This window comes from Heptranchias perlo, chromosome 2, assembly GCF_035084215.1.
Source record: "Heptranchias perlo isolate sHepPer1 chromosome 2, sHepPer1.hap1, whole genome shotgun sequence".
In the NCBI taxonomy this organism is placed as follows: domain Eukaryota; kingdom Metazoa; phylum Chordata; class Chondrichthyes; order Hexanchiformes; family Hexanchidae; genus Heptranchias; species Heptranchias perlo.
Window position 1 is genome coordinate 22749749 of NC_090326.1, and position 13617 is coordinate 22763365.

The following is a 13617-nucleotide window of genomic DNA, read 5'->3' on the forward strand; positions in this document are numbered from 1 at the left end:
AGGGAAGGAGGGGACGATGTGGGGAATGTGGTAGGTCGAGGAAACCAGGCAAGGCTGGGGATGCAGAGGTCATGCTGAATTTAATGGCAGGACCTCGTTATCATTTTTTTCTTTCTTTTTCTGCCCGGCAGCTGGGTGGGAAAATTGACAGTCTGGCCGGCTGCCGGGTGGGAAAATCTTGTAGCAAGAGACCACAGCCGGGGAACCCTAGCCCTGGGAAACTCAGGCAGCAACTGTTAAATTTAGATCAGGCTCCCAATTGCACTGTGGGAGTCTGATTTAAATATGTTAACGAAGTGACCCACTTCTCAAGGGCAGGACACGCCACAACACAAAACCCCCCTGCCATAAAAATGGCAATGGGCATGTACGTGGTGGTCTGCAGACGCGTTCCCCTTTTAAAAAATTTTAAACCCACCCCCTTGACCCTCTCCCGCCTGTCGTGGAGTTGGGGGAGGGGTTAATGTTGAGGCCTGTGTATCCTAAAGGTTCAGTGATAAGTAGAGCTGGATGTAACAGTTGGGATAATGCATAATTTGTACTTGCATCATGACAGCATTCTGCTCTTTAATGTGGAGCCTCTTTGATTATTACACCAATGTTGTTGTATAATTGACCAACTACAGTGGCAGCCAGGTGCTATCAGTGCACTTCGCTCTTACTAGAATAGTTTACAGAAATACTGCAACTCTAACAGTGTTCATTTGTGATTTGAAGAAAATGTCTGACGATATAAACTTCATTTAAAATGTGTTGCCTCCATTCTCCGTCCGTAAATCCACATACTTTCTTTTCCCAGACGCTGCTTTTGTAGATGTATATGCCTGATGCCTGAGAGGTGACTGAAATTTCAAATGGAATACGTTATAAAAACCTTCAATAAAATTGCCTCTGATACTTGCCTCTTTCCATTTTATTGTTAGCCAATGAATGGTCCATTCTCAACAGGGGAAATCAAGGAATTATATTTAACTGTATAAAATTTTAAAGGATGAAGAAGAGAATGTGCTTAGAATAGGAGAGATTTTCCTGGGTCTGTGCCCAGGTGCATTGGATTACTTGAGGGCAGCGGATATCAGAATATTGGTGGGCTGGAATGCATGCTCATAAAAGTGTTGTGCACAAATTCCCTTTCATTTAAATTCAACATCACTTCCTTGCTATCTAAGTATAATACCCAGAATCTCATTTGCCTCTTTATGGTCTTTTCTACCTGCATCCCACTGTTAAGGGTTTATGTACCTGCATCCTTAGATATCTCTGTTCCTCCATTATGTTAAGGATCTATATCTCGTTTGGCTGTTCTTTTTCCCGAATGAATAGTGAATGGTGTAGCATCAAACTGAAAAGAACATGAATTCTTCAGCATGGTTCCTGCAAGGATTTCAAGAAGTTTAACTCCAAGCCCTTGGAAAGTATTCCCATTTCCAAAAAAAAACCTCATGTAAACAAGTAGATTTTTTCACTTTCCCTTTTTCTTTCCTTTCTTATACTAATGTTTCATTGCGTTCTCTTCTGCAGCATTTTTTCTCCCCCGAATGCACACTGTTCGATGGAAAACTGAGCTGGGGAGGGGATAGAAACAGGCCACGGAAAAGACACTGATAGATTAAGAGGCAACATTGAAGAAAGCAGAGAGCACAGGCCAGAGTAGTCTCAATGGGAATTGGAGTGCTGGGTGATAGATTGGGCAGACAAACTCCATCAGATAGATTCCTGAGGGTGTTGACTACAGAGTGACTCCTGAGAATTGTGGTCCTTGGGGTGTCAGTAAATGAATTTAGTACAAATTTTGCCCGTTTGTTTGCCAGGTTAGAGTGTGCCCAGAGTCTAGGATGCTTAGAAACCTGGCAAAGTACATCATTCTGTTTGTGGATGGGGATAAAGGTTTTTTGGTAAGCCTGTTATGCAATATATTTGTAAAATGTTATTTTATGGGTTGCATGGAAGAGTAAATAAGGCAGTATGGCAGCTGTACCTTACAGAATTTTTTTGGCGGAATATAATTGTGTGGAATTTTTTGCTGGAATGTGGTTGAGTAGAATTTATTTTTCATTGGAATATGATTGAGTAGAATTTTTTGGTAGAATATGATTGGGTGGAATTTTTTGCTAGAATGCGACTGGGGAAAAACTTGAAATTGGAGAGAAAGATTTTGCATAATATGGTTGGTGAAAAATGAAAGAGCAACCAATTTGAAAGGAGTAAAAGAGACACCTAAACACTTAGCTACTGAGGAAGAAGAAAATTGACACCTCAATGATCACAAGACATATGACAGAGTAAATATACGCTACAGATACAAGAACTGTTATAAAGATTAAAATGATGGCAACTATGTTTATCACATTGCTTGTTGCTTTATTTTGCTTGTGTTTCCTGCACCTATTGAGTTTTATAGCATGGAAATATAAAACAACAAACATGCAGATGGCTGTGTGTTAAAAGATAGCACTGAATCCTTTAAGTAGTGGTTTATTAGTACATTTTAAAATCAACTTTAAAATTAAGAGAATTTATCATAATTTTTCAAAAATTCATTCTGGGGACGTGGGCGTTGCTGGCAAGGCCGGCATTTATTGCCCATCCCTAGTTGCCCTTGAGAAGGTGGTGGTTGAAGCCGCCTTCTTGAACCGCTGCAGTCCATGTGGTGAAGGTTCTCCCACAGTGCTGTTAGGTAGGGAGTTCCAGGATTTTGACCCAGTTATCGTAAAGAAACGGCGGTGTTAGTCCAAGTCAAGATGGAGGGGGACTTGGAGGGGATGGTTTTCCAATGCACCTGCTAGCCTTGTCTGTGTTGCAAGTTTGGGAGGTGCTCCTGAAGAAGCTTTGGTGAGTTGCTGCAGTGCATCCTGCAGATGGTGCACACTACGGCATCAGTACACCGGTGGTGGAGGGAGTGGATGTTTAGGGTGGTGGATGAGGTGGAAATCAAGCGGTCTGCTTTGTCCTGGATGGTGTTGAGCTTCTTGAGTGTTGTTGCAGCTGCACCCATCCAGGCAGGTGGAGAGTGTTCCATCAGACTCCTGACTTGTGCCATGTAGATAGTGGAGAGGCTTTGGGGAACCAGGAGATGAGCCACTGGCTGCAGAATACCCAGCCTCTAGTTGCCATGGAATTTATGTGGCTGGTCCAATTGAGTCTCCCTCAGGAAGTTGATGTTGGTGGGGCTTGGCGATGGTAATGAATGTTGCTTGCCACATATCAGCCTAAGCCTGTATGTTGTCCAGGTCTTGCTGCGTATAGGCATGGACTCCTTCGTTATCTGAGGAATTGCAAATGGATGTGAACATTGTGCAATCATCAGCAAACAGCTGCACTCCTAACATTTTGATGGAGGGAAGCAGCTGAAGATAGTTGGGCCTAGAATACTGCCCAGAGGAACTCGTGCAGTGTTGTCCTAGGACTGAGATGATAGGCCTCCAACAACCACAACCATCTTCCTTTGTGCCAGCTATGACTCTGGACACTGGAGAACTTTCCCCCGGTCTCCACTGACTTCAATTTTTCGTTGGGTCCTTGGTGCCATACTCAATCGAATGCTGCCTTGATGTCAAGGGCAGTCACTCTCACCTCACCTCTGGAATTCAGGTCTTATGTCCATGATTGGACCAAGGCTGTACTGAGGTCTGCAGCCGAATAGTCCTGGCGGAACCCAAACTGAACATTGGTGAGCAGGTTATTGATGAGTAAGTGCCTCTTGATAGCACTGTCGACGACACCGTCCATCACTTTGCTGATGATTGGGGATAGGCTGATTGGCTGGTAATTGGCTGGGTTGGATATATCCTGCTTTTATGGACAGGACATATCTGGGCAATTTTCCACATTATTGGGTACATGCCAAAGTTGTAGCTGTACCCTAGTTTAGCTAGGGGCACGAATGGTTCTGGAACACAGGTCTTCAGAACTGCAGCCGGGATGTTGTCGGATCCCGTAGTCTTTGCTGTGTCCAGTGCGATTCCAGTTGTAAACTGGGAAAAGACTGCACATCTTCACAACAAAACATCACGAGACATAATCGCTGGTTTGTTTTAAAAAAACACAAATAGAAAATGTGAGCACATTATTTTAACCGACAGTTTGGCAGTCTGGTGCTGCAACTTAACAGGCTGTGGGACAGAAAGTTATGAGTTCAAATCCAATATTGCCCACTTGATAATGTCACAATTTTGAGTGTGTGGTCAATGAAGGCAACAGCGATGATGCCAGCTACTTCATCAGAAAGTCGGAGGGAAAATGGCAGAGTCACTGGGGCAGATTTACAACTTGCATCCTGAGCGTAAAACTGGCATTGTGGATCAGTCGCCAATTATAGAAATCGCCCGATTTTCACTTCCATTGAAATCAACGGAAATTAAAATCTGTAACGGCCGGCCGATCAGCAACGCCAGTTTTACACCCAGGCACCGAATTGAAAATCTACCCCATTCACTCATGATCATTGTTGTACATCTCCCAGCAGTTGGTTACAGAGTAACAGGGCTGGCAGCCTCGGAGCGTTTCAACCACTCTTGCTCTCAGCTGGGGAATGATATGTAGTGTGACAATACCAAAAAACAGAAGGAGAGGAAAGTATAAAAATAACTTCAAGTTGACATTTAAAAAAAAAATTATTTTAAGCTCTTAAATTGCTTGAAGCTGTAGTGGAGACTATTTTTGTACATAGTGTGTAGGTGGAATATTTGGTATGGGTTTTTAAATAGAAGATCCAAGTGATTTTCGAGGCATTAAACCCCCCCCCCCCCCACCACTGTATAGGACTAACCATCCTATCGGCTGGTATAAAGATTGTAACGGCCATGGAAGGAGAATTCACATCACGGCCTGTCAGACTGTTAACCAGCCTGCGCTATTCTCCAAGGGAATTGTGTGAAGATACGAAATGATGATAAGCATAGAAAAACATCCCAAGGCACTTCACAAGGCGTAATAGATAAAAATGAAACCCGAATCCTGAAATTACTGTTGGCAATAATTCCAGACAATTAATTAACATGTTAGTATTTCATTCCTCTGTCTCCTACTTCAGCAGAGGCATTAACCTATTGTTAAAAATGTATTAACGCCGGCACTAAAATAGGGAACAAAGGAATCTGATGTGAATGCATTAAGCTTTTTTCTGCTAATACTGCCAATAGTAAATTCTGGCCTACACTCTGAAATGGGGATGGTTTTATTCATGCAGATGGTGCACTCTATGCTGTCGATGTGTGATGAGTTCCACATTGAAGGATAAAGGATTGTGCCATAATCACTAGGTAGAGGAATGAGAGCCAACAGTTAATGACTAGGAAATAATCAGGTCAGAATATATGACCTTTAGCAGGCTTTGCTCATCAGGGTGCAATTGCTTCACTTCTCTATCGGCGACTCTTTACTCACTTTTCATGCATGTTTTGTCTTCTCCTCAAGCAATCCTTGGTGTGGTAAATGCTCTGTATATACATTCACCGTTGTCTAATTTGAAGTAGTTTCTTAATCAGATGCAAATACACCCAGAAAAAATGATGCAGAGTGGACAAATCACAATAGTTTTTGGAATTGTTTGAGGAGAGTTTTTTGTTCTTGATTGTTCGTTCATCCATCGACATCAAAGAAGACGAACAAAATAGCATCTCATTTTCCGCGGTGAGTTGTGTGCTGACTGATGGGACTGATTTTTGCTCAGACTGAGCATCCACAGAGTGAACAGTGGATCCCGGGTATATCAGGTTGGTGATCTTGATTTTTCAGCGAAACTTCCTCAGCTGGCATTTACATTCAGCATCAGAAATGTGACGGGCCTCATAGTAGGAGCTGCCTTCATGGATGGTTTTTCGCCTTGCTTTCTTATCTTGTACAAGTTGTTCTCACTTATGAATGTCAATTTTGCACTGTTTCAGAGTCGCTTTTAAGTAGTCTTTGTATCTCTTTTGTGGTCCGCCACAAAATTGCTTCCTAATTGTCAATGTACCATAAAAGATCCTCGGAATTCATTCATCAGACATTCCCACCACATGATCTGACCATCGTGGCCGTGCCTTCATGATCAGAGCATCTGTGTGTGACATGTCAGCTTTTTTAAGAACTTTGGTGTCAGGGATCATGTCTTGCCATCTGATCTTCATTAGTCATCTCAGACAGCTTAGGTGAAAATGATACTGTTTTTTAATGTGGCATGCATATGTTGTCCAAATTTCACAGGCGTAAAGCAGGGTGTTCAGTATGACAGCCTTATATACTTTGAGCTTGGTCTGCAGGCCAGGTCTTGTCCCAGAGGCACTCATTGAGTTCACCAAAAGCTAAGCTGGCTTTGGTGATTCTGCAGCATGTTTCTGTGTCGATATGGATTTTCCTAAACATTGTGCTACCCAGGTAGATGTATCTGTCCACAACTGGAAGTGTGTGATCACCAATAGTGATGATTTACAGAGTGTAATCCTTTCTTGGAGCTGGTTGGAAGAGTACCACCATCTTTTAAGGCTGATAGTCATGGCAAATTGCAGGCAAACTGTTGCAAGGTGGTTCATCATTGTTTGCATATCATCCTGGGAGTGGGCCACAAGAGCGCAGTCATCAGCAAATAGGAGTTCATGAACAAGTTCTTCCAGCACCTTTGTTTTAACTTGCAGTCTTCTAAGGTTGAAGAGCTACCCATCTATCCTGAATATGATCTAGGCTCTGATTTTGAGATTATCGAAAGCCACGAGAAGCATAGTAGCAAAAAATATGCTGAATAGTGATGGCATCCTTGCTTGACACTGTTTTTAACGGGGAAGGAGATAGAATTGTTCTCATGTTCTATCACTGGAGCCATGATACCGTCATGAAATTGTTTGACCATTTCAATGAATTCGTCTGGACACCCAAACTTGGAGAGGATTTTCCAGAGACTTTCTCTATTGACGGTGTCAAATGTCATTGTAAGGTCAACAAAGACGCAGTAGATGTCTTGATAGGCATTATTTTAATGTCAACTCGATATACACGTGTCCAATCTTAGGGAGACAGACATACCAATAAATAGATACACTATTAAGCAAACCATTTTCATTCGCCTTTAAGCTTAAGGAAAATGTTGGGGCTTGTTTGTAAGAATGCTGGTGAAATTCAAACAACCACTTTTTAAAAGAACTTCATTACTGTTTCAAACAGTGGCTTTTAACCCTGCAGTTATCAAACCCAACAGCAAATATAAAAAAACAGAAAATCTGCAGATACTGGAAATCAGAAACTAAAACAGTTTGAAGAACATTTATGAATACAACCTACTTTTTCTTTTATTCGTTCATGAGATGTGGGCGTCGCTGGCGAGGCCAGCATTTATTGCCCATCCCTAATTGCCCTTGAGAAGGTGGTGGTGAGCCGCCTTCTTGAACCGCTGCAGTCCGTGTGGTGAAGGTTCTCCCACAGTGCTGTTAGGAAGGGAGTTCCAGGATTTTGACCCAGCGACGATGAAGGAACGGCGATATATTTCCAAGTCGGGATGGTGTGTGACTTGGAGGGGAAAGTGCAGGTGGTGTTGTTCCCATGTGCCTGCTGCCCTTGTCCTTCTAGGTGGTAGAGGTCGCGGGTTTGGGAGGTGCTGAAGAAGCCTTGGTGAGTTGCTACAGTGCATCCTGTGGATGGTACACACTGCAGCCATGGTGCGCCGGTGGTGAAGGGAGTGAATGTTTAGGGTGGTGGATGGGATGCCAATCAAGTGGGCTACTTTGTCCTGGATGGTGTCAAGCTTCTTGAGTTTTGTTGGAGCTGCACTCATCCAGGCAAGTGGAGAGTATTCCATCACTCTCCTGACTTGTGCCTTGTAGATGGTGGAAAGGCTTTGGGGAGTCAGGAGGTGAGTCACTCGCCGCAGAATACCCAGCCTCTGACCTGCTCTTGTAGACACAGTATTTATGTGGCTGGTCCAGTTACGTTTCTGGTCAATGGTGACTCCCCCACGATGTTGATGGTGTGGGATTTGACGATGGTAATGCCATTGAATGTCAAGGGGAGGTGGTTAGACACTCTCTTGTTGGAGATGGTCATTGCCTGGCATTTGTCTGGCGCGAATGTTACTTGCCCTTATCAGCCCAAGCCTGCATGTTGTCCAGGTCTTTCTGCATACGGGCATGGACTGCTTCATTATCTGAGGGGTTGCGAATGGAACTGAACACTGTGCAATCATCAGCGAACATCCCCATTTCTGATCTTATGATGGAGGGAAGGTCATTGATGAAGCAGCTAAAGATGGTTGGGTCTAGGACACTGCCCTGAGGAACTCCTGTAGAAATGTCCTGGGGCTGAGATGATTGGCCTCCAACAAACATTACCATCTTCCTTTGTGCTAGGTATGACTCCAGCCACTGGAGAGTTTTCCCCGATTCCCATTGACTTCAATTTTACTAGGACTCCTTGGTGCCACACTTGGTCAAATTCTGCCTTGATGTCAAGGGCAGTCACCTCACCTCTGGAATTCAGCTCTTTTGTCCATGTTTGGACCAAGGCTGTAATGAGGTCTGGAGCCGAGTGGTCCTGGCAGAACCCAAACTGAGCATCAGTGAGCAGGTTATTGGTGAGTAAGTGCTGCTTGATAGTACTGTCGATGACACCTTCCATCACTTTGCTGATGATTGAGAGTAGACTGATGGGACAGATGCATCCAGGATCTCAGAGTAAATACTGAAGTTACTCCATTTCAATGCTGTAATATCAAGCTTCACCAAATGTTATCTGTCACAGACCAAACAGTCCAACAGGTAAAGCAGATTGCAGTATATTCATCCGAACGCATAGTGTTGGAATGTAAATTTCCCTCCTGCCCACCCTCCAGTATATTTAGCCAGATTTTGCTGAGATCCAGTGGTTATTTTGCCCTTTTTTCTGGTCAAGCTTTTTTCCACCCCATTACGTTCCATTTTACTTCCGTCAAAAAAAAAATCTGGGCAAATATTTTGGCTTCAGATAGCTTACTTGACTGGCTGTGTGCAGCCCAAACACATGTCAAATCAGAAGAAAATGATAATCCCATTGGGTAAATTTCTCTTTTCCCACGTTGGGGGAAGCTCAGAAACCTAATCCGATATTATTAACAGTAAAATGATTTAAAGTAAGGCATACTTGAAAGAATGCATTGACAAATAAACACTGATTGCAAAATGTTTTGATTTGGGTGAAGGGTGTAGGATGATGTGCTTTTAATTTAATTCACTTCCACCTCCCTAACATTACCCGACTCTGCCCCCGCCTCAGCTCATCTGCTGCTGAAACCCTCAACCGTGCCTTTACTACTTCTAGACTCGACTATTCCAATGCTCTCCTGGCCAGCCTACCACCTTCCACCCTCCGAAAACATTGAGCTCATCCAAAACTCTGCTGCCCGTATCCTAACTCGCCCAAGCCTCGTTCACCCCTCACCCCAGTGCTCGCTGACCTACATTGGCTCCCAGTCCACCTCGAATTTAAAATTCTCATCCTTGTTTCCAAATCCCTCCATGCACTCGCCCCTCCCTATCTCTGTAATCTCCTCCAGCCCTACAACCCCCTGAGATCTCTGCACCCCTCCAGTTCTGGCCTCTTGCGCATCCATGATTTTAATCGTTCCACCATTAGCGGCCGTGCCTTCAGCTGCCCAGGCCCAAAGTTCTGGAATTCCCTCCCTAAACCTCTCCTCCTCTCTACTTCTCTCTCCTCCTTTGAGATGCTGCTTAAAACCTACCTCTTTGACCAAGCACCTGTCCTAAAATCTCCTTATGTGGCCTCGGTGTGAAATTTTATCTGATAACGCTCCTGTGAAGTGCCTTGGGATGTTTTACTACGTTAAATGCGCTATATAAATGCAAGTTGTTGTCGTTCATACTAAAAATCAAAAAGTCTAAGTGCATTTCAGAACAGTTGCTTCGGCTGAAGTTGTATTGCAGCAACCAGTTTCATACTGAGACCTATGAATACAATGTGGCACTGGCAGGCCCAAGTTATAGTGCCAAACCTCACATAGGTGCATGTAGGACTGAAGTCAGCGTCTGCGGAGTTCTGGGTCAATGTACTTGGTTGCATGCACAGAGATCCACTCCCTGAGTGGCTGATTTTTAACGGTGGGAAATGAGTTGGAGCATCCACTTCCTCCTCATACAGTTCCCTACCACTTACACTGTTCACACTTATTGAGGGCGGCTGCCTATATTGGGCAAATAGTGCTAAACATTTCCCATTATCATTGAGGTCAATTACAAAGGCGCCGCTCGTAACACATAAAGTGTGCCGGCTAATTCAGGCAGCTCTGCATCTAATGGTGGTCATCGTTGTTGTGATGTTCGAATATTTGGCCAGGAATAAGGTATGGGAGATGGAAGCTTTGTCATGTTAATGTTCACAAGTTGTCACCAGTCATCAGGACGATGCAGTTAACTTTTGTACTCCTCCAGCACATTTCAGAGGCCTGTACACTGCACCAAAGCTTTCTGTGCAATATACACGACTAATGTTATCAGTTATAACAATATTACTTAATTTGCCCTTTTAAATGCCTTTGAATTACTAGCCCAAAGTACTAAAGCAAAGACACGCAATACTTACTCCTGATGTTCTCTCCAGATTTAATGTCCAGTTCTTATAGAGGGCAAATTGTGTTAACACCAACATACCTGCTACATTTGGCATGGACTGTATTAAAATCATTGAACAGTACGTTTAAAAGGCCCCCCAAGGAGGTACATGGGAACAGGAGGAGGCCATTCAGCCCCTCGAACCTGTTCTGCCATTCAATTAGACCATGGCTGATCTGTATCTTAACCCCACCTTGGTTCTGTAACCCTTAATACCCTTACCGAACTAAAACCTATCAATCTCAATTTTGAAATTTTCAATTGACCCCCAGCCTCAACAGCTTTTTGGGGGAGAGAGTTCCAGATTTCCACTACCCTTTGTGTGAAGAAGTGCTTCCTGACATCACCCCTGAATGGCCTAGCTCTAATTTTAAGGTTATGCTCCCTTGTTCTGGACTCCCCCACCAGAGGAAATAGTTTCTTTCTACCCTATTAACTCCTTTAATCATTTTAAAGTGAACTACCTGGGCACTTTTAAAATGCGGCTTCAAGCAGGGTAGATTGAGACTTGATTCCTGAGTTTAATGCCGCCAGTATCACACAACGGCAACCCAAAACCACTCTGCATTGACACAAAAGTGCCAGCATACTGCAGGCTCAGTTTTAGGTTTCATAGTGGAATCGATTCACCATCATTCATTTCCTGTTCAAAATGTCCCTTGGGCTTGAAGTCCAACAACTCAAGAATGACACGACGTTTTCTTTTGACAAAAATGAAATATTAGCAATGTAAAAGGACAAGTGCATCAATGCTGCCTAAAAACATCTTAAGGTACATTTACGCATTTTCTGGTTTCATTAACTTCAAAGACCAAAGTGCTTTGTTTTCTTGTTTTAATTAACAACATTGCTCCTGTGGTATGGATCAACTGGGAGGAAGATTCCCATTGTTCGATATTTATAGCAAAATTGTAAACTCATTCTTTATAAGTTCAGTTTATATACATTTCCAATTTCACCATAAATAGCGAACAGCAGAAACCCTATCCCCCGTTTATTCCAGTATATAGATTTTTATATGATCAGAAGGGTCAGAATACTGATTTTCAGATTTTCAGCACGTGCAGTTTTTCCTTTTTATTTTGTTTGGAAAATTGGTTTGTCTACTGTTAACAGCAACACCAATTTACATTTATATAGTGCCTTTACCATAGAAAAAAGTCCCAAGGTGCTTCACAGAGGCGTAATCAGGAAACAAAGTCGGACATCAAGGCAGCATTTGACCGAGTGTGGCACCAAGGAGCCCTAGTAAAATTGAAGTCAGTGGGAATCAGGGGGTAAACTCTCCAGTGGCTAATCATCTCAGCCCCAGGACATTGCTGCAGGAGTTCCTCAGGGCTGTGTCCTAAGTCCAACCATCTTCAGCTGCTTCATCAATGACCTTCCCTCCATCATAAGGTCAGAAATGGGGATGTTCGCTGATGATTGCACAGTGTTCAGTTCCATTCGCAACCCCTCAAATAATGAAGCAGTTCGAGCCCGCATGCAGCAAGACCTGGACAACATGCAGGCTTGGGCTGATAAGTGGCAAGTAACATTCGCGCCAGACAAGTGCAAGGCAATGACCATCTCCAACAAGAGAGAGTCTAACCACCTCTCCTTGACATTCAAAGGCATTACCATCGCCAAATCCCCCACCATCAACATCCTGTGGGTCACCATTGACCAGAAACGTAACTGGACCAGCCACATAAATACTGTGGCTACAAGAGCAGGTCAGAGGCTGGGTATTCTTCGGCGAGTGACTCACCTCCTGACTCCCCAAAGACTTTCTACCATCTACAAGGCACAAGTCAGGAGTGTGATGGAATACTCTCCATTTGCCTGGATGAGTGCAGCTCCAACAACACTTAAGAAGCTCGACACCATCGAGGACAAAGCAGCCCGCTTGATTGGCACCCCATCCACCACCCTAAACATTCACTCCCTTCACCACTGGCGCACAGTGGGTGCAGTGTGTACCATCCACAGGATGCACTGCAGCAACTCGCCAAGGCTTCTTCGACAGCACCTCCCAAACCCGCGACCTCTACCACCTAGAAGGACAAGAGCAGCAGGCACATGGGAACACCACCATCTGCACGTTCCCCTCCAGGTCACACACCATCCCGACTTGGAAATATATCGCCGTTCCTTCATCGTCGCTGGGTCAAAATCCTGGAACTCCCTTCCTAACAGCACTGTGGGAGAACCTTCACCACACGGACTGCAGCGGTTCAAGAAGTCGGCTCACCACCACCTTCTCAAGGGCGATTAGGGATGGGCAATAAATGCTGGCCTCGCCAGCGACGCCCACATCTCATGAACGAATAAAAGAAAAAGTAGGTTGTATTCATAAATGTTCTTCAAACTGAGCCAATGAAGGAGATATTGGAAGAGTTAAGGTGGATTTTAAGAGAAGAGGGAGGTGGAGAGTGTCTTGGCACAAGCAATTCTCTGATAAATCACCCGCTGCGTGAGGGAGGCCCAGCCAGTCGTGCAGGGCTTTGGAAAGTTCTGTCCTCTGTGAGTAACTGCTGCTGGGAAAAAAAAATGTTACGCACCACTTAAATTAACTTGTCATCGCCTCGAGGGGGAAACAGAACCACAAAATAATACAATGCACTCTGTTCTGTAGACAAGAACAACCCATTGTGATTGGTTCTAAAGTTTCCCTCACTCCATGTGTGGAAGTGTTGGTTTCTAATCAACATCTCCTCCTCCTCCTCCTTATACAAACAAGGTTAAAACCTCACCATTTTGTTCTTCACTGGCAAAGTTCCACATCCTGTGGGTCTCTGGTCTTGCACATCGAAAAAAGTAAGAAAGACTTGGCTTTGTACAGCGCCTTTCACAACCTCAGGGCGTCGCAAAGCCAATGAAGTACTTTTGAAGTGTAGTCACTGTTGTAATGCAGGAAACGCGACAACCAATTTGCGCACAGCAAGATCCCACAAACAGCAATGAAATAATGACCAGATAATCTGTTTTCTTTTTCTAATGATGTTAGTTGAGGGATAAATATTGGCCAGGACACCAGGAGAGCTCCCCTGCTCTTCTTTGAGGTGCC